This window comes from Zootermopsis nevadensis, unplaced genomic scaffold (genome assembly GCF_977971745.1).
Source record: "Zootermopsis nevadensis isolate Lab colony 2312 unplaced genomic scaffold, Znev_1.0 Znev_ptg000010l, whole genome shotgun sequence".
Taxonomy (NCBI): Eukaryota; Metazoa; Arthropoda; class Insecta; order Blattodea; family Termopsidae; genus Zootermopsis; species Zootermopsis nevadensis.
The window spans coordinates 17,233,426-17,257,822 of NW_028259142.1; the positions used below are offsets into that span (position 1 = coordinate 17,233,426).

Here is a 24,397-nt window from a genome sequence, read left to right on the forward strand (position 1 = left end):
AGAATGTACCAACTGTAACGTGGGCACCAAAAGGTTAAAAACCACAGATTTAACGTGTTAAATAATTTGCCTTTAAGCAGACAAACCTCATGCACAACCTTAGCCTGGAAATCCACATTAAAAAAGTCGGAAAATTGTCCTACCACCATCAAAACGTATTTACTTGTAGCACAATGCTCATGTAACTACATCTCAGCAAAACCTTATTCTTTCCAAAACATTGCCTATGTAATTTTATGTCGCAATCTAGTTCCGAATGTGGCCACCTGAGGGAGGCAATAACCACACTTTCCTGCAATTAAGTTGGTACACCTAGTTCTGAGCAGTGATACCAACACATTTTCATTATTTGGGTGTAATACCTCCTCAGATATCTTATTACCTGGATACAAACCCCGATTTTAAAATGGCGTCTTCGCACAGTTCGTTTATCATCGTCGTTACTCGTCATAGATACTTTACGGTTCGGCTATCAGCAGTCAACTGTTCGATGCAGTTCTAAACATAGCCACCAGAGGGAAGCAATATTAACGGATTATGTTGGTGCCACTGGTGTGGAGCAGTGACACCAACTCATTTTCATATTTTGTATGTAATACCTCCTCCTAGCACATCCTATTTCCTTGATAGAAGACCAAAATTAAAAATGGCGGATATGTGTTTAATTGTAGGTATGTGCTTTGTGATGTAGTTCGCAATACTGCCAAAAGATGGGAGGACATTCCACATCATCGGCTGACTGCTAGCGCTACCTTCGCCAAATACTGAACTACCTCAACATAATTGTCATGGCTACAATTTCGTATAACTTCAAGAACCATTTTGAATTTCGAACTTGTATCCAGGCAATAGGATAGGCGAGGAGGTATGAGAACTAAATAATAATATTAAGTTGGTCACCCTGCTTCTCAACAGGAATACCAACATAATATCTGTCATTTGTTTTTGATAGTATTGACCTCTGATGGCTAAATTTCAAACTGTTTCTCATGCATAAAGGCGACGTGCCGTACTCTGGGGGCCATAGTTGGGACTATGTTATGAAACCGCCCTCTTACTGGGAACTTGAAACTATATCTGATACAAAATGGCTGCAGTATCATACTAGTAAGCGGACGCCATTTTGAAATTTAGGCTTGTAACCAGGTATTAGGATATGCGAGGAGGTAGGACACTCAGCTACGTGATTTACGTTGGTATTAATGTTTAGTACAGAATGACCAACGTAATACTTACTGTGCCCTCTCGTGGATGAAATATGGACTATTAAAAAACATAACCTCTTTCCTTCTTATTATTTTAATTGATATACAAGAAAAATAATAAATCCTCAATCCAATACGTATTCTCCCCTGATTACACTGACCTAAACTGATTTAAAGCCAATAAAATCAACTCAAGTTCTGACAAGGTAAACCATAAAATTCACTACCAAAGAGTATCAATATGTATATAGGTTATGATATTAGAACAATAGAAGTATTAAAATCTAAGTTCCTTGGTTTGTAATATTATAATAAATTCAACTGGAAGAATAGATTGAATATATTATCCCTTGATTAAGTTCAGCATGCTTTGCCATGAAGGCAGTCATGCCACTGTTGAAAGTAGATAAATGCTTTTATTTATTTACTTTGCTTATTTCCACTCCATCCGTATGGAGTTACCTTCTAGGATTATTCAACACATTGTAATCAACTAAAGAGAAAATTATTAGAATAATGGCATGTGTTACAGGAATAGTATCTTGCAGAGAATTATTTAAGAACTTTAATATATTCCCCCTTGCAACTGAATGACACATATCATAAATGCAAACCATAAGCATGATATCCATGAATGGCTGCCTTCTGGGTTGCAGTGCCATGCAGGCTGGTAGAATTTTAACAAATGTTCAAGAGGTCCTGGATTCCTCCATAACCAGCACCTACAAGGCAATAAAACCTAGAAGATAGCCATCTTTAGACTCACTGCTATGAAAACCTTAAATCCTACATCATCTCCATCAGTCATACATTAATCTCACTAGTCATCAGTAAGATGCTTCCTATGCAAGAATCAAATTAGTCAGTGCTCTTCCAGATGGCATTAGAAGATTAAATCATGATTTAAAAGTATATAAGTTATTATTTACCTCACTCCTACTCTATAGAAAAATTTACTGCAACTGAAAATTATTAAGTACTGTAAATATTTATGTAAATAGCTGTAATAAGCATGCAATTATAATACCTGTTGCCACTTCTTCTTTGGAACATGTTTCCTCTTTATGAGCCATCTAATTTTCCATAGAAAAACAGCATGTGTGACACAGACTTATTATGGTCCTTTATATATACTGGAGTGAAGTATCAATGCTGTCCTACCAGGAGTGATATGTATGGTTATTTATTGGATCATTCTAGCTACGAATTCTATGAGCCTGTACTCCAGCTATAATAGCTGTGTATTTGTATATGTCAAGGCATTCAAACTAGAAATGTGATTTATACTTATTTTCCATGACCCTTTATTAGAAATACGTCTATGAATTCATCATGACACACTCACTAGCAATGCAGTGCACACACATTTAGGCAGTCTGAGTGGCATCACTACTTCTCGATAAACTGAGCAGACTGCAATGTCCATGTATTTCTTGGTGTATACTTAATAGGAAAAGTACAGCTCTGTATTTCTCAAAACATTCCTAGTAAAAAGAAGGGAAAATATTTGTAGGGGCACTCTCACTAAGTTATTATGCATACATATTTGTAGAAATGGTTTAGAATATTGTGGGTGGAAGTAAGGTTAGATTTAGCTTTCATGTACATGTACTGGTATCTTTGTATTTATGTGTGTGTGTGTGTGTATATATATATATATATATATATATACACATGTCATATCATGATGACTTTCTCTGTATGATTTAATTTAATTTTTTTATAGTTAATGTACTTGGATATATGAGTCATATTAGGCAAAATATCATGGTGATAGGTGGTGACACATCCCTTGTGTTTATTTCCATTCATAAGTACATGTGTGACTGATTGCTGTTATTTGGTGAAAGTTACTTTTAAATGTGGTTTCTATGCCCTTACCAATGTCCATTATACCTTTAATTTTGTACTTTGGTCTAATATTATATATATATTGTCCTGCGAAAACTACACCTTGTGTTTTCTTTGCATGTGTATGTACTTCTTAGTCCTCACATATTTATAATTCAAATGCAGAGAAAGGTGGAAATTTTATGGTTCCTTCCAGCTTATTGAATGTACACTAGGAAAAGTGAGAATAGTTTTGCTTTTAAAAGGCATCAGAATACAAGGACCTTTATGAACTATGGAACATCATATTAGAAAGTATTTTGAATACCTCAGGAAGTGACATGGAAAATGTGTGGTGACTCTGAAAGCTACAGCACAGTGACAGTTACAAACAAGGGTTTGGTTATGGAACCAAATTAACTACAAGAATGGTACTTAAAACAAAGATTTGATGCAGAGGGAAGTTATCAGCCAATATACTTATGTATTCTTTATGCGGACTTCATAAAATAAATGTATAATTAGGAAGTTGTAAAGTGAATTTAATTTTAGTTACCCTACTTCAAATGAAGTTTGAAACTAAACAACCTAATTTTTTCACAGATGGTTCACTGAGAAAAAACATTTCTACATAATACATGATACGGAGATAATTACGATTAACAACTTCACTTGAGGTACACTTTAACTTAATCAAAAGGGGAAAACAATTTCTGCAAATAGGCAGTACAAATAGTTTTCCATCAATTTATATGCAATAGAACTGACAAACAGTATTTGTCAGTCTCTGTTGCTGAAAAGACATAAATGTTACATGGAATCCAAAGTAGTAAACTAGGGATATCAGGACTTAGGAATATGTGACATATGAAGTGTAGTGAGATAAACTTTGTCTTGTGTTGTCATTTCTGGAATGTCCATCCAACGTGTAGCAGGAGTTCCAGTAACAAACACTACAGCACTACACATTCTGCACGCATTAGGATTATTTATAATGAATACAAATTGCAAAGCAGGAATAATCCTCCAATGCAACTAGAACAGTCAAGTTATCTGAATTCTCTGTTCATAAATACAATTACTAATTTTTACAGGGGGCAGAGAATTTATCGTCTACCCTCTGGGTCCAGACTGGCACTGGGGCCCAACCAGCCTCCCATCAAATGGGTACCGGGTTCCATTTCCAAGGGTAAAGTGTGGCCAAGGTATGATGGTTATCACTCATCCCTATCGAGTGCCAAGGTTAAAAATGAGTAGGAGCCATACCTCCTTTCCACCCAAGCACCTTGTTTCCACTAAAATGCTGTGCCTAATAAGCACTGTAAGTTCCCAAGTGTCATCTATCTTACCATCACATGTACTGTAGGTTTCAACCCATCATTGGTTTCCCTCGTGACATCTGCTGCAGACAGCTACAGCAGTTCCGCAGTCAGATCACATGAACATGCGGGAAGCCTATAACACTCACCACAGATTTACTGACTGTGCTAATCATTTGAATGTTAGTTGGTACTAGCCCCATCTTAACTTTTCTGACTTCAGGTTAACACAAAATTCTCTTTTTCTGTACTTATATGTTAGGGTCTAAAAGGCCAACATCCCCCCCCCCCCCACATAGGGCATAAAGTGAACAAATAAGAGTGAGTCTGTATGCCTATCTTAATTTTCATCTCCATACCTGATAAAGAGATTTTTATTAAGGTTGGGGCTATGGTTCTATGCTAAACGTTATTAGGCAAATTTCTATTTTGATTTGAACTGGTAAAATACAACCCCTAGAATACATGAGTCTCAGAATGAACTTCATTTAAATCACTGATCTTGTAACAATTTGCTTATGACAAAATATATATCTTTATACACACAATTTTGTAATAGAATCACCTTTATCTATGGTAAATACTTAATGAAATGCAAGAAAAAAAGTTTTATGAATGATAGAACTGTATTCACATATTAACAAATTGTCTGTCTTTTGTGTTGTTGGAGACAATTATACACATAAAATGGGAGAAATATTACTATAGCAACATGATTCAAAACATAGAATTAATTAGCACTATATGAATTGGGATAGGGAGTAATAATCAAAAGCTAAATAATGTTGAAGAAAATATGTTTAACTTATTTAAGATAGTAACCACACTACATGAAAACCACTGTAGCAAAACTTGAGGACAAAACAGTAATACCAACATCCACCACTGGAAACCATCCAGTGTCTGTTCAATCAACATCCCAGGATCACCTTTCCCCAAAGATCCATCTTTATGTTAAACTCCCTCTGAGTTTACCACATAAAAATCTTTCAATAGATTTAACTACCAAACTTCTGTGTGTAATCCATTCTACTTACCTGCCCAGTCCACTGACCCCACCTAGATTCCTTTACCTTAACAATACCAGGTGATATAAATAAACTATAAATGTCCATGTTATGTAATACTATAAAATATTTTATCCTTTGTAGATCCAAATATTTTCTGCAGCACTTATTCTTCCCCAAAATAGAGACCATGTTTCATGCCCATACAAAACTGACCACAATTATTTCATATTACAGTCTTGCTGTGCCATTCTGTCTTCTTATTGTACGGCTAGCGTACGGGAAGTAAAATCCACTGTGCTGACCTCAGCGTATTGCCATCTCTTGGTGATAGTGTGAACTAATAAGAGGCTGAAGATGGTCAGTTGTCTTCTGGGTTGTTGCACCCTGTAGTCTGGTAGAAGTATACCAACGTTACAGAAGTATTTGCTGCCTCCATCATCAGGGCAGAGTAAGCATCTTTGAAAGGTCTGTCAGCTTCTCCGCGACAACAAGACGCAACATCCCAGAAGATATCTCCACACTCATGATGAGATATGAAATCTCATCATCTTCCTTGCAGTTTCTCTTTCAAACATTTTCTTTCCTACTGTCCTTTTGGTTGAAGGAAAGCGAGGACTGGGAAGAAGACTGATACAGCTAACCGACGATCTTAAACAAGGAAAGAAGATGAAGTTTCAGGAGTTAAAACGAGAAGCTGTGAATAGGGAAAACTGGCGAACTCTTTTTGGGCAGAGCAATGGACCTGTCGTCAGACAGAACACTCAATAATAACTGTCCTTTTACGTGTTCGCTGTAGCAAACAACCACATTTTTAAAAATTTCTCAACAACCTCTTCGTGACATGTCTATAGGCTCAGTCCAAAAAATGTACTGCCGGGGCAGGTGCAGGTGGTATAATCTGTGGGTGGTACATAATGAGAAAGGGCGTAGTTTTGAGCAGCCCCAGTTCGGCCTTCGCCCAAGAGGTGGGAGCACTGTAGTGAGGTCAATGCACCTTCGTTCCCCACAGCACCCCTTTTAACCCCTCGCAAGCAGCTTTGCACCTTTTTTCATTCCTCGTACATATTTTCAAATGAAAAATTTAGTCCGTTCCAGAATAAAAACGATGCAATGTCTACCAAAAGTTAGAAACTGCAATAATCCTCCTCCCCCCCCCCCCCCCCCCCCCGCACAAAAAATGAAGCAACTGAACGTGATGTCACTGATTTAACAACAGTATTCATACAAACAAACGCTTAGCTAAATACTTTTATATGTTGGTCATGACGCTCATTTATTACAACAAAACTACTTTTGTAAAGCAGTCACTCTACAGACAGCAACAAATGAGACTTTGTTTGGTAGTGGTGGTAGTATCATCATCCCTGAACTGTAACAAAGGGGGTTATGAAACCCCTATAAAATGAGGGTCCGAAAGTCGTGAATAAGAAGGTGGCCGGACCATAACGTGTGTGCGTGTCCCGGTTCCACGTGGGTGGGGTCAATGGCCGCTCGGGTCAGCAGCGCTCCCCGCGGCAACAACCCAAATCATGTCACACGCACTTCTGTTTTGCTGCAGGGCTGAAGCTTGTTTCTATTGCTGTATGCCACATGCCTCTTGGACTCCGTGTCTTGTGTTTTCTTTTGCGAGACTTCTTTATTCTACTTTCTTTCCCAACTGTTTCGATGTACTCGGGGTCCATACACTGACACTCCAAAGGTGTTCTTCATGCCACATCACATAAGTACTTGTTGCACTGATCAGATCCGAGGTCAATGTGGAGTCTTCGGCCACTCTTGCACTAATTTCACCCTACCCCACCCCACCGGTCATGCTCGTTGAGTATCCCAAAAGGAACAATGAACCCCGGTCATGCAGGTTGATACCCCTACAGGAACAATGACATCCTGACCATACAGGTTGACACCCCCGTAAGAAAACTAAATTCCCAGTCAAGTTGAGAACCACATGAAAAACGTGACAGACAGACAGACAATAGTTTGCTGATGTTGCCGTCACTGTCGTCCTTGTCGCCATCATTTGTACCATCTACAAGGTAGGTGGAAGCCAAAAGGCGCTTTATTATAACTTTGTTGCGGGCGCACCTAGAAAAGATGACCGTGGGACTGTACAATCAGCAACTACAGACCTATTTCGAGCACCCCCCCCCCCCGCCCCCGAAATTGTTTAATTTTTTATATATGGCCATTCAAGTCTAGCATTGAAGGTAGTTTGTTACTCCGATTGTGATCTTTCTATAAATCCACATTAAAAACAATTTCACTTCCACCAATTTGGTTATTCACCTGAATACTCTTGAACTCATAGAGCAAACTGATTTTGTATAGCGGAAATGTGGGGAATTTGTTGGCTAGCTGAGAGACAATCAGATTTTCAAGAACTGTTCGAACAGATGATTACAAAGAAAATTGTCCAAAAAAGGATGTAAAGACACTTGCCTCGCTGACAAAACTGCCCCTCCGGGTATTAGCAACTGAAGGTTCAAATCTGTAACGCTGTGCTCTCTACGTCTATTTGGATTGTGGTGCAACTAAGTCACAGACTGCCGCTTCCGGCAGCTGGTAGTTCAGTTTCCGCTTTAATGGAGGCGGCGTATTAAACTGTTCAAAGCATCGAACGAGTGAGTAATATGTCACTTAACGACAGGACATTTATACTTCTTAAAAACCTAACAAGTTAATTTCGACAGGATTTAGTTTTCCATAGGAATATTTAAACATTTTAATCTAATACCGTACATCGACTGATCAAAGCCTGAAGTTTACGCCAAAGTAGTCCGTCTACCTACTTGTACACTGGGTTATTCAAGTGTTTTCATACGAAGTCCATTCATAAAAGACTTCTGAAATGTTGGTAAACGTTTTACAAACTACGCGGCGCTACAACCCATAATACATATTGTCAAACTTCCAGCATTTTGATCAAGCTTTACGAAAAAGAATTTGAATTTTTTAAAACATAAACCACTGAAGAGAGGAACGAGAATAAGATAAAGGAAGAGAGAAAAGAAAGAGTAGGACATAAAAGAAACTTGCGTGGAACGGGTTATGTGCCATCAGAAAACGTCCTACATTGTCACTTGCTTTCACGTGTCACCTACGTAGCTTTGTAGTCTGTAATTACCTGTCTTTTGCCTTTAATGACGTCACTGTGTCGTCATTCGCCAGTCACCTTATCATCCTAATAACGTGAGGACGATGATAATGACGTGCTGTTTGTTCATCTTTTTGTTCTTGTGCCTTGTATAGGCCTGTTGGAAATAAAAGTAAGTCAGTACGGCTGTCTGACGCCAGAACGGGAATGGAAATCGCCGAGGATGCGCGCGGCAAAGCGACCACAGATCAATACGACCGAAAATAACACACGTAACCATGGCAACGAGACAAAATACGGCCACCACTCGCCAGAGTGTGCTGCTAGCGTTCACAATATGTACTCATACGAGCGATCACTCAAACATGTCCTGTATTATGAAATATTTATTTCTGTCAGATGTTAAAAAGCGTTCACTTTAATTTGCTGTACTAATATTTTATGGAGTCGCAGAAAACTTCATTTTGTCCACACAAATTTACCTCATAGGGGATCCTGGCAGATGCATCTGAAAGAGATGAAGAGTGGAATGACCACAAAACGTCGATAGTTAATTATATGCTGGCTGCACCAACTAAACTACAAGCAAACAAGAAAGACTGTGTTTAAAAACAATGAGACATCACACGAATAAATAAATAAACAAATCTCCTTGCAAATAAGGGTCAGTTTTCCTGCCAGATCCGTAGCTAAGCTGCCGTTGTTCCTCTGTCGATATGGAATCTCCCTACTTTGCCTTCCACTTTTGCTTCCCGATTACAAGAACACGCATCCGTTGTTAACTGCTATTTAAGGTGACTATACTGCAGTAATAGTCATAGCAGCAATGACAGCGAAAAAATTTCAAGTCATAAATTACTGTTGAATGACTGAAACAATAATAGTTTCAGAATATATTTTATTCACTCTTTTTTTTATTTAAGCAGGCAAATTTTAACAGAAGATCACCATCTTCAGACTCAACGCGGTGAAAAACTCAAATCCAGAATTATAACAAATCACATTTTGTAGGTCTTGTCATTTGCCTGTAGCAACTGAATGAAAAATATAGCATATTTTCATTACTTACGTCAGAATCTTACACGGTTATAAAACTTACATGTTGAAGTAAATATGCACTGTCAAATACGCGGTTTTGCAAACGAAATGTACACTTTTAAAAATACGTTAAAAGGACTAACAGACCTTCCTACAAATGTTTTCAGACCACAGTACCTCATACGCCAAACGCTTAAGTTCATAGATAACTAAATATGTACTAAATACGAGTTCCGCTGGTACATACGAGAAATGCGTTCCAAACGTTTTGAAATGTGTTGTGTTCAAAAAAAGCGATATCTTCAGAAAACCAGTTCTTAAGACAAACGCGACTGATCTTTAACCCCATAGAAAAGAAAACTTCATATGAATTAGATCCGTGTATCTATGAGGCTATAGTTTACAGTTCTTACAGTCAATTCAGCGATCTAAGTAGAAGCACTTCATCGAGTCTTCTAAAACTGAACGTCTTGCCAACTTAGAAAAAACACAGACTTTCATGTCTTACCAACAAAGCTTTAATAAATTTGATCAGCATATTTATTTAAAAGTGTATACTCCGTTTGTAGTAATCCTGTAGTATTTTCAAGGTTCTTGCTTTCTTAAGAGACTGAAATATCACACATTCCAACGCCATGTGGTTTCTATTACAAATGTAGTTCGTACTCCAGCAGCTATCATACGCGACCACATACAGACATCACGAGATGCAACATACACACTAGTCGTCAGTGGCGTTCCGCAGGCCGAAATCAACTTCATTACTGGTATTATATAACTTTCCATAGCCTAGATAGTTCAGTTTAAACCATCTCAGTGGGCTATAATATAATTACAATTAACTCGTAATTTAAACGTTCAGAAAGCAAAAATTCATAAGTGCCTGAGGCAGGAGATACACAAGAGACGCAGAGAACCTACGCTTCCATAAACACGTTTCCGAGGCCGTATCTCCATTACGTTTGGATTCCGGTTTCCAGTTGTATCCGGTTTAAGCAGTGTTCATTCTCGAAATGGGACGAATATGATCGCCATCCAACGCATGGTCATCATATGCACATGACGTAGGGAGTTTCGACTTTACAGGATCAACCGCCAATAATGTTATAAGATAACAATAATAATAATACTATCTTGTAAATAAACATCAGCAAAATAATGGGTGAACTGAATTTTGATACGTCCGGTAGATCTGGTGATGGCCGCTGGAAGTTCTTGCTGTGGTGCACGGCCTTGCGTTCCTCTCGCATATCATTCTGACTCCTTGACGAACTCAGGAAACGTGCATTGTGCAACTGTCTTCTTGTTAAGAAGCAGTGCTTCAACTTCAGATTAAATACACGGATACAGTGTTCTTTGTATCTGACCACCACATTCGCAGAGTGGAAATTTCCAGTCTCCAACAGCAGTTACCACAACGCCACGCCCCTCCCACACGGAGTAAAACTCAGGTCCATTACACACCACGTTCCCATTCCTTTCTTTATATTTAACTTCCTTGTCATTTTCTTTCTCAGCTCCAATTCTGTAAGGTTCCTTGTTTCAAATTACTCGATGGGCCAGAGGCGAGAGCACAAGAACCCAGGTAACACCCCCCAATTCCTGTCGTATGCCAACCAAATTATAAATGTCATAATTACAGATGAAGGACGTATAATTTCATTCTAGAAAAAGTTGTCATTGGAACCACGGTTCCGGAGAATTTGACGTAAATACGGTTATACGGAAAGGAAGTTTATATATTGGCTTTATTCTAAATATTTCCTTTATACATCTTTACAATTGAGTAAAGTTTGATTAAGACTTTGCTTATTTAACTTGAATTAATTACGCTTAAGATGGGTCTGTGGTAGCTGAATGTAATGTAAAGTAATGTAATGTAAGGTAAGGTAATGTAACGTTTCCTAGGTAACAACAATGCCGAGTAAACACGACGTTCCCTAGGTAACCAGGTTACACTTTTTCGTTCCACTTTTTTGCCGAATGACCCTTCCTCATAGACGTATTTACGTCAAAAATTACAATAGACCTATAGCACAACATGGAAGCTGCTAAACCTCCTGTTGCTGAATGGCACATAATACGAAACGTCCAAATCCAGGATACTCTGTCCCATCCATGACCCATCCTCGAACCAGATACATCGCGAATGCAAGGCAAAGACTTCGTTTGCAACAAAGAACCGCGCTTTCATATGCCTAAACTATTCATCACGCCATTAGGACGTATGGGGTAATGGAGGTATACCTCCACGCATTTCAAACTTTGGCACTATTGAGGTGAGTTGTCAGCTTCATGCCCCGGCCGCTTTGCTCCCAGGGAAATGGCTCTCGGTACTGCTTGGATAGGAGACTGTGCGGGTCCTCAGAGCTGGTCCAGATAGAATAAAAAAGATCCCAGCCCCTGAACGGGAATGGAACCCAGGTTGTTTAGCCCGCAGCCTAAGTACTTTCGAAATTTACAACATAATTTAAAGGAATATATGGGAAATATAGCCACGGTGGTCTAGCGGTTAGAACGCTGGCCTTGTAATCCCGGGGGTCTCGGGTTCGATTCCCGGCGGTGCCCGAATTTATAACTTGTGTTGGGCAAGGCCGTGGTCTAGGCAACACGGAGTTTTCCTCCGGGGGCTTCCCCGGTTTCTCCGTGGCATCCCAACAATTACTCCATTCACACACAGAAGAAGGCTATGGCAAACCACTTCTGGATCATCTGCCAAGAACGTATATGGACAGGTCCCAGTCCGAGAAAAGGATGGAAGGATCCTGTTCATATGGACCTGTCATCAGACAGAACACTAAATAAATAAATAAAATATGGGAAATATTGTGTAGGCCTATCCATTTATTCCTAATTAATATGTGCACACCATTGTAGATAATTTTGAACTCCTGTTTCAGTAATGTAGTAAAAGTAAAAGGTATTTAGTGACGCACTCAAGGATTATTTCATGATTCATTATGAGAAGGGAAAGTGCAGACTATTCATCTCTGAAGCCACTAACACAGCCAAGTACGTGTTTAAACTGAATATAATCCGAACTCAATAAAGCACAACCTGGAAAGATGAACTTCCTTGAACAGCTAATGTCGTATTGCATAAGTATAATTTACTTCCGGTTGTTCCCAAAAATGAAAAATTAACATCGAAGGTACCAAAATATATCAGTAATCAAGAACAGTACTGAAAACGTCGATAAAGAGCTAAAGAATAATTCTTAAAATGTTTTCAAAATTGAGTACGCAAAGAAGTTTGGGGAAGAATATATTGCATTTCGAGTAACAAAGAATTTTGTGATCTGGTTTAAGTAAAATATTTTTTTAAAAAACGCAACACGATTAGACAAGAATCTGGAATACACAAGAAGTTTGAAGACTAATAACAAAGCACTCGCTGAGAAGATACTGCATTCAGAAGGGGATGAAAATGTTATGTAGATAGAACGGAAGATAACACGGAATTCAAAACACAGAACAAAGAACAGGAATAAGACCAAGGAGACGGTGAGAAGATTTTTTGGAGGTCGGTGTGGGCTCTTCAAGTTGCTTACCAGCGAGTTTAAAATGTTGGTAGAAATGCGGGCATTGGCCATGATGATTTGCAACAGCGTTACAGTTTGCTGTTGATATTACAGAAAGAGATAAAACACTGAGCTCATGTCACTTCGCGAAAAAATGTAGAAAGGAGTTTGGTTTTGCAAGATTTCGTACAATTACACAATTTACTAATTCATATCTGGGCAGAATTTCCACTAGAACAGATTCACCCTCAAACAGATCTTCAGTTGAATAACTGAAAAGTTAAAACTTGGAAGTCGTCATCCGGAAATGTGTAAGGATTTTAGAGTCACTTTTTAATTTTTCTGTTTCTCATGTTTCAGGCGTGCAACTTCCTGCTCTGAAGTCGGCCTCAATATCGGTAACAATCCACTGGCATAAACAGAGCGCTTGAGCGTAATCAGCTCTTGTGTCGTAGATAAAGTTGCGGTCTGAACTACGCAAAGGAAACGCGCGCAGAAGGGCTTGAAAGCAGTCGCTCGCAGGCCTAGTAACTTACCAAACAGGAGTGTAAAATTATCCCACTTGGCAGTAAACATAGGTAATTTTTTTCAATGCGTTCTGTGCAATTTCTCGTAACTTACTACGTCGTTCACTTAATAAAAATCTCTGCTAAAAACTAATCGCACTATAGGTAACACTTTCAATAAACCGTGTACGGATATGAAATTTTATGTGGAGTTCAAGTAATTGGACTACTGGTTGATTGTACGGACCAAAATTAAATTCTTCCGACAACTTTGGCGTGGATCCAAAATGTCAAATTTCAATTAAATTTCCTTCATATGAAATAATTTATATGATTTTTTTTTATTCTTAATTTTGTTAGAACTAAATATTCACAGCTCCTTCAACAACACTTTCTACCCCACGAAGAGTCTTTTAGCGTTGAATGAAATTAGACTGTAAATGATGACGTGGGAACCATTTGCTTTTTAGGTCAACATTCTGCCATTTGCATAGATGAATTGAGAAAAATCACGAAAACGCTTTCCGGGATAGTAACTGAACTGGAGAGAATTGCTAACAACTCATTCGTTACGTTGTGTTTATTTCAATTGAAATGTATTAATTAGTGTAATTTTTCATAAACATCGCCAGGCTGTGATTGCGTGTGGTAATACTGAACGACAGGATATCGATGACGAAGGATCGATCTAATCGATTCTGACACTTTGTGTAACAACACATTGTGATTAGCTGCTTTAAAATTAACGATCCACGCAAGTTACCCAAGCGACTCGCAGGTTAGAAAACACTTCTGGCTTGCAGTCGTAGGAGTAGAATAAGAAACGTTGAAATCATTTTTCATATAAAATATTCTACAGATTCGCGTGTAGCGCCACTATCGATCGGAACAGGCTGTGAATCTAGACGCTGCTATGCGACGTCTGGAAACTAATAAGAATACAAGACGCATACGCCGAGAATTTGATGTATTTTAGAGTTCCGAAGGATAACATTAAATATAGTCTAATTACGTCGGATTTTTCTTTCATATTGCTACAGTAGCTCTGCACCGCTCCATCTGAGAGGACATTACAAGTAGAAAGAAAACTAGCAGCAGGATAAAGCAACTTTCAATTTCAAGCACATCGATTTGCTTAACTTTATATAGTAGTTAACAATTATTTATTTTAATCCGTCTGATCACAATATTTAAAATTTCTTATAATTAAGATAATAAAATATCATTGATGTTCCATATCGATTGATCGATTTACAGTTTGGAACATTTACACAACATGGCCGATATGTACATCTAATAACATTTAAGAAAAACAACACCTTCGCCCAAAAATGGAAAAACAAACGTAATGAAACATCACCAAAATACTACAGAAATCATAATTGAGTTTTAAGTTCTTAGATATATTTTACACCTGATGATGGTTTTATAAAAACCGAAACATGTTGTGTAAATGTTCCGAAATGTAAATCGATCAATCGATATGGAACATCAATGATATTTTATTATCTTAATTATAAGAAATTTTAAATATTGTGATCAGACGGATTAAAATAAATAATTGTTATAATATTCACAATATGACGCAATTACACTATCTTTATATAGTAGATAAAACGCATGTGAAAACATACAAAACTGAAAATTGTTTGAATGTGGGCCTATATTTAGTGAGACAAAGTCATAACTAGCTTTCTAAAGTGCTTCGTGAGAAAGTTGCAGTCGTTCAGCTAATCAACACATCCCCAAGTAACGTGTAACGCAAAGACGCAAATACTTTACTTCAACTGTTAAGTTGGCGAAACGTATTTCAAGGACCTTCACAGATAACCAAATAATTACATAGTCTATCTGAAGGACAAGTTCTGAGCGAAATATCTCGTGCGTAGCATGGAAAAGGTGAAGTGACCTCAAATATATCACGACAGAATATTACAACGGCCTGTTTGTTCAAAGAGTAACGCCAAGATAAAGCGTCCCTTCCAAACAAAATCCATCTTGGAATGTCTCCCCCTACCGCACAGATATGGTCCAATCCAATCACACGCCTGTGTTTGGCGTTATCAGTTTTCGGTCTGGTTTTACAGATAACAGCAACAAGCTGTACCATCATAATTCCGATGGCAGTTTATGACCAGGAACTCCCGATTTCACGTTGTGTAGGAGTACACCACGTTTTAAAAATGAGTTCCATTCCTTTCTGCATGCCTCATGGCCCTTGAAGTTCACATTGCAAGTGTGACTTAATATTCATTAACTCTGCATTTTGTCCACAGAGCGCGTGGATGGGCTTCATGCGATCACCAGAACAAACAGCCAGCCTCGTGTTTCCTTAGAGAGCGAAGTTTGAAATTTAAATAATATTTACACGAATTTGAGCTTAAAATTGCTTCAAAATAAATATAATTTAAAATCCAAACAGCCGAAATTTAGACGCCACTGATACTGAAGTGTACCGTATCGTATGAATATTGTCAGACTGTGCCATGTGGCCTTGGCACCAAGCCTCTCTCCTTCCTGTCCTGCCTCGTTACTCAACCTCGTCCGAGCGCGGAGGGAAGTAACTGCCATTTCAGAAATTTCAGAGAGAAATTAAGGCTGTGGCATGGAATCGAAGTTTTACAATACACGTGTTCATACGAGCTCGTTAATTTGTTATGGTGTACAGAAGTCGCCGTTAAGTAAACAAATTACAAGGTTAGGTTACGCGCTTATTATTGGGAACATATTCTTATTGTATAAACCACACGGACAACCAGACATTATTTTCTTGCATTTAATAAATAAAAAAGTTGTCTGTGTGTGAAACTTGGTATCTGGTCCTTACTAAAGAACAAAGGCTGAATATATTTTAAAAAGTAGGCAACCGAAGAATAATATTTTTACCTAAAATAGGTCAGATAAAACTGTACACTGAGGAGGTTCATAGTTTGTGCTTTTCACAAATTATTATTAGGGAGACTAAATCTTGAAAGATAAGATAGGAGGGAGATGCACACTGGTGGGAAAGAAGAGAAACACGTACAGAATTTTGGTCGAAAGCTTGAAAGAAAGAGACCAAGAGACAACTCGGAAGATAGACGTCGATGGGATATTAATTTGGATGCAGCGAGAAAAGGTGGACGAAGCGAACTGGGTTCATCTGGCTTAACGCAGTAAAAACATTGGGAATTTCTGGACTGGGTGAGGGACTAATGACTAAGAACTCGGACAATTACGTTTCTTTTATTTATTTATTTATTATTGGCTTATTTAACGACGCTTTCAATATCGGTAGCCTTCGAATGATGCCACACAACTGCCGATGACAGCGCATATATATATATATATATATATATATCCATCCACTGTACAGAAACTCACTCCTTTCAGGCTAATAAAGCGATGTCTAAGTTTACTTACATTGCCGTTTTTCGAAGACGAAACCACTTTACAAAGCAGTCAGACCTATATCCTGCAATCTAGTCTTCCCGCTTCACGCTATACGCATATTTGCTACGGAAATAGGATGGTAAGCTTTTAAACACGCCAACTATCGTCGTCCAGGACGGGATTATTACTGCCCAAGACAGTGTTTCCAGTCAGCCAAGCTTATGCCAGTGCATAAAGCTTATAAGAGAATGAATGAAATAAAGACGGAAAGAAATTAATCGCGTCCAAACGATTCCGCTGCTACATAATGCGATGACAACAGAGTTTCACGGTGATCTGTATGCAGCTGATCGCACTGCAATGAGCAATCGTAAGAACCCAGAAGTCAGTCTACACAACACAGACTCAGGGTGATGTAGTGATCATACACTCCTGATACATCACTGTGCTCCAACAAACACTTTGCTCTCAGTGCTCGTTTTCTGAGAATTGCAAACAAAGCAAAGAGTTGCAACCAATCAACTGTGTAGGAGTTTTCAAGAAAACGTCAAGGAACGTCCTGGAACAAAATAAAACCATCACCGTCTTCGAAGGAGCTAACTATATGAAATACCCTGATAGAACTGAATCTAATCCACAATTACTAGCTCCCATGCTCAAAGATCCACATTAATATAACCTCCATCTGCGACTTGCTCTCCCAAGAGATTTTTTCCTTCGACGTTTTCGACCAAAATTCTCAACGTAGGCCTTTGTAGTTTCCCCACGTTTCTTACGTCTCTTCTTCAATGTATTTACGTTTATCATATTTCGTGAAGAGATCAAATTGTTATGTCCCGTGCGATAAAATAGTCTCTATCCGCCTGGCACTACAATACCTCCCCCTAGGTCCTTATTCTGTCCTCGGAATTTCTCTCTCAGACATCTCCAATCCACGTTCCTTCTTTCTTGAGCCAAAGTGAAGGATCGAATTTCACGCTCATATAAAATAACGGGCCCTAAGTAAACAGAGTGCGGGGTTATCGGATGGATTCAGCAGAGTATGAATGCGGTAAACCGCCTGTGTTTGGTAGTCAGCAGGGTCATTAGCCCGAGAACTGAGATATATCTCGACGTCATTCGGTCATTATCAACACGTCATGGCGCAGTGCGAGAAATTTCTTGGCGTCTTTTTTATGAACTTAGATCCTTCATGACTGCCATTTTAATAAGGTAGGAAAACATACATCTTACAGATAAAACGTCGGCTCCAGGAGCTTGATTCGTTGTTGGTCAATCGATCGATCGATCGATCGATTTGTTCTCGGTTTAATTAACCACTTTGTCTTCACTGCAGACTTTATCACTTCAAGAGAATGGACTAATGGTGAAGATGTCATTAGTGTCTAAGAAAAATCATGATAAACTGAACACCTTGCAAACCAGGTTGGTATTTCAATGGGGTACTTCCCTATTAAAAGAAGAAACAAGAAGAACAGCTCTGTCTGCTAACTCACACTCTATTTTAATCGCTTGCCTCGATCACTGGACTCGACCAAGCCCACTTCGAATTCGGCTGACACCGGCCACGTCTAAAAAAAATGAACAGTACTCTTGTACGCATACACAGTATTCAGGTGGCTTTAAACATAAAGATGTCTCATGAACTTTGACTCATTTCCTCAGTATGTAGCTGGAAAATTATTCCCAGAATTGTGTGTCCTAACAGGGTCTTTCTTTCTCAAATTTACCATCGAACAGAAGCCCGTACAACAAAGCTTAAACCAGGAGGCATGAAGCGTATCTCAGGTCTTCGCATCACAACTGAACACAGAGCAACAGCCTTCTAGAAAATGCCAACGCTGCTCTGTTATTAGTGAAGCAATGGCCGCCAAGATGGCACCCACATCCAACCTACTCACAGCAACAACGATCAATGTAGTGTGTAAGTGCCATGTCGTACTATTTCAAGGCCGGTCAAGCCTGCTGCAACAGATCAAGTGAGTGAGAGGCCTTGGGTTGAAAGTAAGAGTGAGATAAGAGGTTTGATACATGGAGAAATTTGAGGATTTGGAAACAAAGGAAAATGAGATGGGAGGGGAATGTAACACACAAGGGAGAGATGAGAAATTCTTGCAACGTTTTAGGTGGGAAAATATCAAGATAAAAGACCGCTTGAAAGACGAAGGCGCAAATTAAAAGATAATATTAAAATGGATCTTAGAGAAGCAGGGGGTGTGTGTGGAATGAATTCATTTGCTCAGGAAGTGGATCAGCTGTGGGCTGTTGTGAACGCGGCAATGAGGAAGTTCATTCGTCTAAAGAAGCTGAAGACCAGTGACGGAGTCTGAATGGTCCAGTCGAGACAACGGCACACGACGTTCGAAGTTTGGCGGTCTGGATGCTGCAGCGTCATCTCCATGCTTTCTCGTTTCATAATCTGTAGAACAGGTCGTGCATTACACAAGTGAATACGACGAAGCGAAGTGGGGAGATGGTGTCCTTTCTGAATGATTTACCTTCGAATCTACTGAATGAGAAGAATTTAATATTGGTTCCTTGTTCCAATAAAACCCTACTTTATGTGAAGCTCGAATCGAACTTACATCAATTACCTCCAAATCGGTTTCTCGTAAAAAAAATATTACATAACATACAACATCAAAAAATAAATATCTACAGTTCTTATCTGTTTTAAATCAGATTAACAAACGGCATTTAACCCTTTAAGACCCAGTGGTAACTATATGTACCACCTGCTTCACACAGTTAATAACTCTGCGTTATGTACTTACAGGTTTTGTATGATTCTATGTGTAAACTGTGTTATTTCCTTAAACAGCGTTAACAAATTGACCTTTGTAATGGTGAAGTGTTGTGTTTTCTTCGCGGTACGGACTGATTTATTAAATAATATTTAGACGAGGTTAAGTAATGTTCCAAATTAGAAATCTCAACATTTTTCATGTGCAAGCTTTCGGTTTGCATCAACAGATACGTCTATGCCATATTCTACACACGACATTCGCCCTACGGAGCACTGCAATTAGTGTCCATTTCTCCCACCAGGCACCTTAGGGGCGTGAATGTTCGCGTGCTGCTAATAACACAATTTTGCCAAATGCTGTGTCACCGCGAATTTCGTCACTTCCTTGCTCGTTTATTTCTCGCGCATTTCTTGTACTTCTTATTCTATTTAGCATTCCGAAACTGATTATCTGAAGTTTTACTTTTCTTGCGGGCGAGGGGCGGGGGGGGAGCTTAGTCTTCAGTCTAAGGAAGGTGCGTTTGAGTAAAAAGGGTACAAGGGAATATTTGGACCTCGGAGACAGGAGATAACAGAACGACAGAAGAAGTTACAACGAAGAAGCTTTATTATTTGCTCTCTTTACCTGATAATACTAGGGCAATCTAATCAATAAATACGAAGGGTGAGATAAGATATGCATAAAACATTTTCGAAAAGAAAAAGGGAAAATACAGCTCAGCGAATACAGGGATATATAGTCCGATATGACGCTTTTTAAATACAGTGATGAGTTTCTTCTAAGGTTAAGACACTATCAACTTTCCAAATAAGTTGCATAAATAAAGTCTTCTCGGGTTATCAGCCGTGTTAGTTGGTGATCAATCGCCGACTAACACCGCTGATAGCCCGAGAAGACTTTATTAATGAAAGCCGCCGTGAAAGCTTCACTTCAAATATAATTTGCGTAAAAGTGATAATTTATTTGAGAACAGAACGCATTATCAGTCCTGCAATTCAGCCCGCCACTGGAAAACGCCGGTGCGTGCGTGCGCTTGGCACGCGGGACGTTGAACCAGTGGCAGGAGAGTCCAGCGCTCGCCGCGGAACAAAAAAGTACCTTACACCGAAACGATGCAAAAAGTACAACAGTCGCTTCTTCATTTTCTTTTATTTGTTGTCCCCGACATCGAGAAGCGACGCTCGCAAGTATTTTTTTTTGTAATCGGGAACACACGGCTGGTACAAACCAAAGCCAAGAAGTCCACTTTGAGATACGTCAAGGGGTGTGTAAATCCAAGATGTGATGGCTTACACGGTGACGCGTGATCAACTTCTTGGCCGAGTCGCTTTTAACCTCAGATACTCCTCATACACTGACAACTACAGGTCGGTAAAATCACTAAACTTAGGTCAAACTTATTTACTGCTGATGCGTTAACCATCAACTGCGGAATTCTGTGGGTCAGTGGCGGAGAGTAATACAGCGACGTTACACACTCTGAACAGGATCTGCCATATTCGGATGGCCTTCGTGATTTGTGTCCCCCACGTGAGGCCCCCGTCTGCACGTAGAGTAGCTGACAATGTGGATTTGGAGGAATGAAAGAAAAGCAACGAAAAGACGAGAAAGATCGAATATTTAAATTAAATTTCCCCGTACAGACGTGGGCTACATTAGACTCTTGAATCGGGTTCTTTCCCCAACAGGGGATCTGGGGCCCATCCAACGGGTACCGGTTTCCTTTACCGAGGGTAAAACGCGACCAGGGCGTGACGCTGGCCACTCACCCCTATCTAGTGTCGAGGTAAAGAATAAAGGAGATGTACCTCCTTTTCCCCTTATGGCGTTTAGCAAGACAGCTTTCTTTATATTCTTCACAGCAAATAAGCTGTTCCCAGAAAAGTTTTAAGCAAAATTTGTATAAAATTAATATACTTATATGTTAAATTGTGTCATGATTTTTTGTTGTTGCTAAACTCGCGGTTGTTCTGTGCCTAAGAACCACGACATGATGGCGTGTATGGTAAGTGGGATTAAAGTTCAACAACTTTCAAACCCTTACACTAAATTCTGCTTATTCCGACTGAATGATTATCATGATCATCACACAGGCTACTGATAGTCTTTCTATCATGTGAAATAACGAGTCTTACATTTCCATAACCAAACTAAGGGATTGGCATGTTTGATACGGTTTATGCAGGATTATTTCTTCATCATCATTTGATAAACCGTGTGGACCTCACCGCATATACTGACCGCGATACTGTGTTAAAACCTGCGTTATTTGGCAGTGGTGAATATTACCTTTCTTCTAAACCAAATTCCTTGGTCGCCTTTCGAACAGTTGACCTTGTTTTCCTTCTAGAAATTGCACCGGGTGTACCATAAATGAAAGGGGATTTCATAACAATCACATACGCGTATCTTTTGTTATAAAGCAAGGTAAATCTAAGAACATGTAGCCTTTACACTGTTATATAAATAAAGCAATCCAACAGGGGATAACACGAATTACACAGCTCAAAAACGTTCAGTGGTTGACTACTAGAGACCTCTAATGGGATGTGTTAACTCGGATTGAAGAGGTCTTGTGGACTGAAAGTAAAGTTTATATTTTGCTAACCGTAATGCCAGTACAGACATTGTAAACGCCTTCTCAATACGTGTGTATCTTAGGTGTTGCCTATAGCGTAAACTGCCTGTTGTAAAATGTTTGTTTTGCCAACTTTTGGGAAGGATTCCCTTCTGCACTTCTCATCATATCAGCCATAAAAACCGACAATATTTCCGTCAAACTCAGGCTGCAGAACACCCGCTACTTTAATGTAAAAAAAAAAAAAAATGGTGGAGTGTATTCGTCCGAAGGCTGCATCACGCACAAGGCACATAAGCCACAGCGTTGTCATAGCAACACTGTCTGCCGCACCCCTCTGTCTCGCTAGGCCAAATATCGATTGTCTGCAGCGATTGCGCGCGCAAAAACAACACAGACGCATGTAATAATTTCTCTCTCCCGAATTATTTTGGCTGCACTGTATAGACAGAAAATGCATCCACATTTCCACAAAGCTTCTCACAACTTTCCCAAGATCCACTAGCACTTTTCCATGGCTTTGAGGCTGAGCGTTGGGAATTAACAAACAAATTCAAATCGATTTCAAGGAGGTTATGCTCGAGCAGGTATAGTGGAGGCAGACGACGTCTCCTTTCGTCCGCGGTCTATCTTTCCTTCTCTCTTGGTTCCTTAGGGCTCCTGTTAGTAAACGACAAGTTGTACCGATGACCAACAGTTTACCGTGACAAAATCTGTACTTGAATAATTCCTTCTTCCCCAGAGAAAATAATTTTATCCACCAATCAATAAAAAATAAAAATCATAATCTGTAATACAAACAATAACATTTTGGCTCGACTAGCCACGGTGGTCTAGCGGTTAGAACGCTGGCCTTGTATTCCTGCGGTCTCGGGTTCGATTCCCGGCGGTGCCCGAATTTATAACTTGTGTTGGGCAAGGCCGTGGTCTAGGCAACACGGAGTTTTCCTCCGGGGGCTTCCCCGGTTTCTCCGTGGCATCCCAACAATTACTCCATTCACACACAGAAGAAGGCAATGGCAAACCACTTCTGGATCATCTGCCAAGAACGTATATGAACAGGTCCCAGTCCGAGAAAAGGATGGAAGGATCCTGTTCATATGGACCTGTCGTCAGACAGAACACTGAATAATAATAATAATAATAAGATTCTATCGTGTGGTGAACAACGCAAGATTCCAGCATGAGATAGGTAGGTAGGTTCTTCCCAGAACTTTTGTTACTTCTCGCGAGTAACCTATGGTAAATATAAATGTGTTTCTGCAACTGTTGTGGGCACAGCAGGCTCTCTACGTACTTGCTGCTTTCCGCTCTTTCTGTCCAGAAATGGCGGTCGACAAAATTAATGGTGCACGCCAAGGTATCTTCAGACGAAGCATGCAGATAAGCTTAAAAGTGATTTTCATTGCGTGTAAAGCAACGTGGAATGAATAACTCGAAATTTACTTAACTTTAACCCTTAACATTGCAGTAAAAGAACTTTCGCTGTGTTTGAATTATTCGACCATTTACAGAAGAGAAGTACAGCAGAATAGTCGAACAAATTACGACCAAACACTGGGGCAAACGTGAGGCAGAATCATTTCACGTCAAGCAGATATGAAATTGTCGTTTCGGCCATTAAATAAAGAGGAATTAAACTAATTAAAATGGATATATCTTGCACATGGTAATTAAATCAGCCAAAGAACTCTTTCAGGCCCCGAAGTGATCCTTCAAATGAACAAAAATAAACCAAAATCAAAATGACTCGAAATAAGCGTAGGTTTACAAAATCAAGTTTCATCCAAATCCGCCCGTAGTTTGGGGACATTTCATTCATATCTACAGACAGACAGACAGAAAGGTTAAATTAACAGACATCCTTTTTATTAAACAGGCATCCTACGAAACAAATAAAGCAAGTAGTCACCAGATTTCCAATTTGCGAAAACTATAACGAAGGAATATTATAATAAGTTAAATGTACGTCTAATATAAAGAAAAAATCGACACTAATATGTCGTCACCTGACCTTGGGTATCCGCGGGCGCTTTTAAGTTACGCAAGAGAATAAAAATTCTGCTTCGTAAATTATTAAGCAAAAACTACATCACAAAACATCTGCACTATTAAAACATGTCGTTATAGCATTAATTAAAAATTGTCTTCAGAAATATATAAAATGCCGACATTTTC

The 24,397-nt window shown here is 39.2% G+C and overlaps 1 long non-coding RNA gene across 6 annotated transcripts in view; it reads right to left on the bottom strand.

Moving 5' to 3' along the window:
- Positions 1 to 2,979: 2,979 nt before the first annotated feature.
- Positions 2,980 to 24,397, bottom strand: part of LOC110837296 (uncharacterized) — a 56,994-nt gene continuing 35,576 nt past the window's right edge. For 4 of the 6 annotated variants that reach the window (XR_015534591.1, XR_015534590.1, XR_015534589.1 and 1 more), the window contains one exon: positions 2,980 to 6,012. This is a non-coding gene — a long non-coding RNA (uncharacterized LOC110837296). Of the gene's footprint in view, positions 6,013 to 16,866; positions 19,314 to 24,397 lie in introns of those variants that run through there. The other 2 variants (XR_015534593.1, XR_015534594.1) reach the window with 1 other exon arrangement.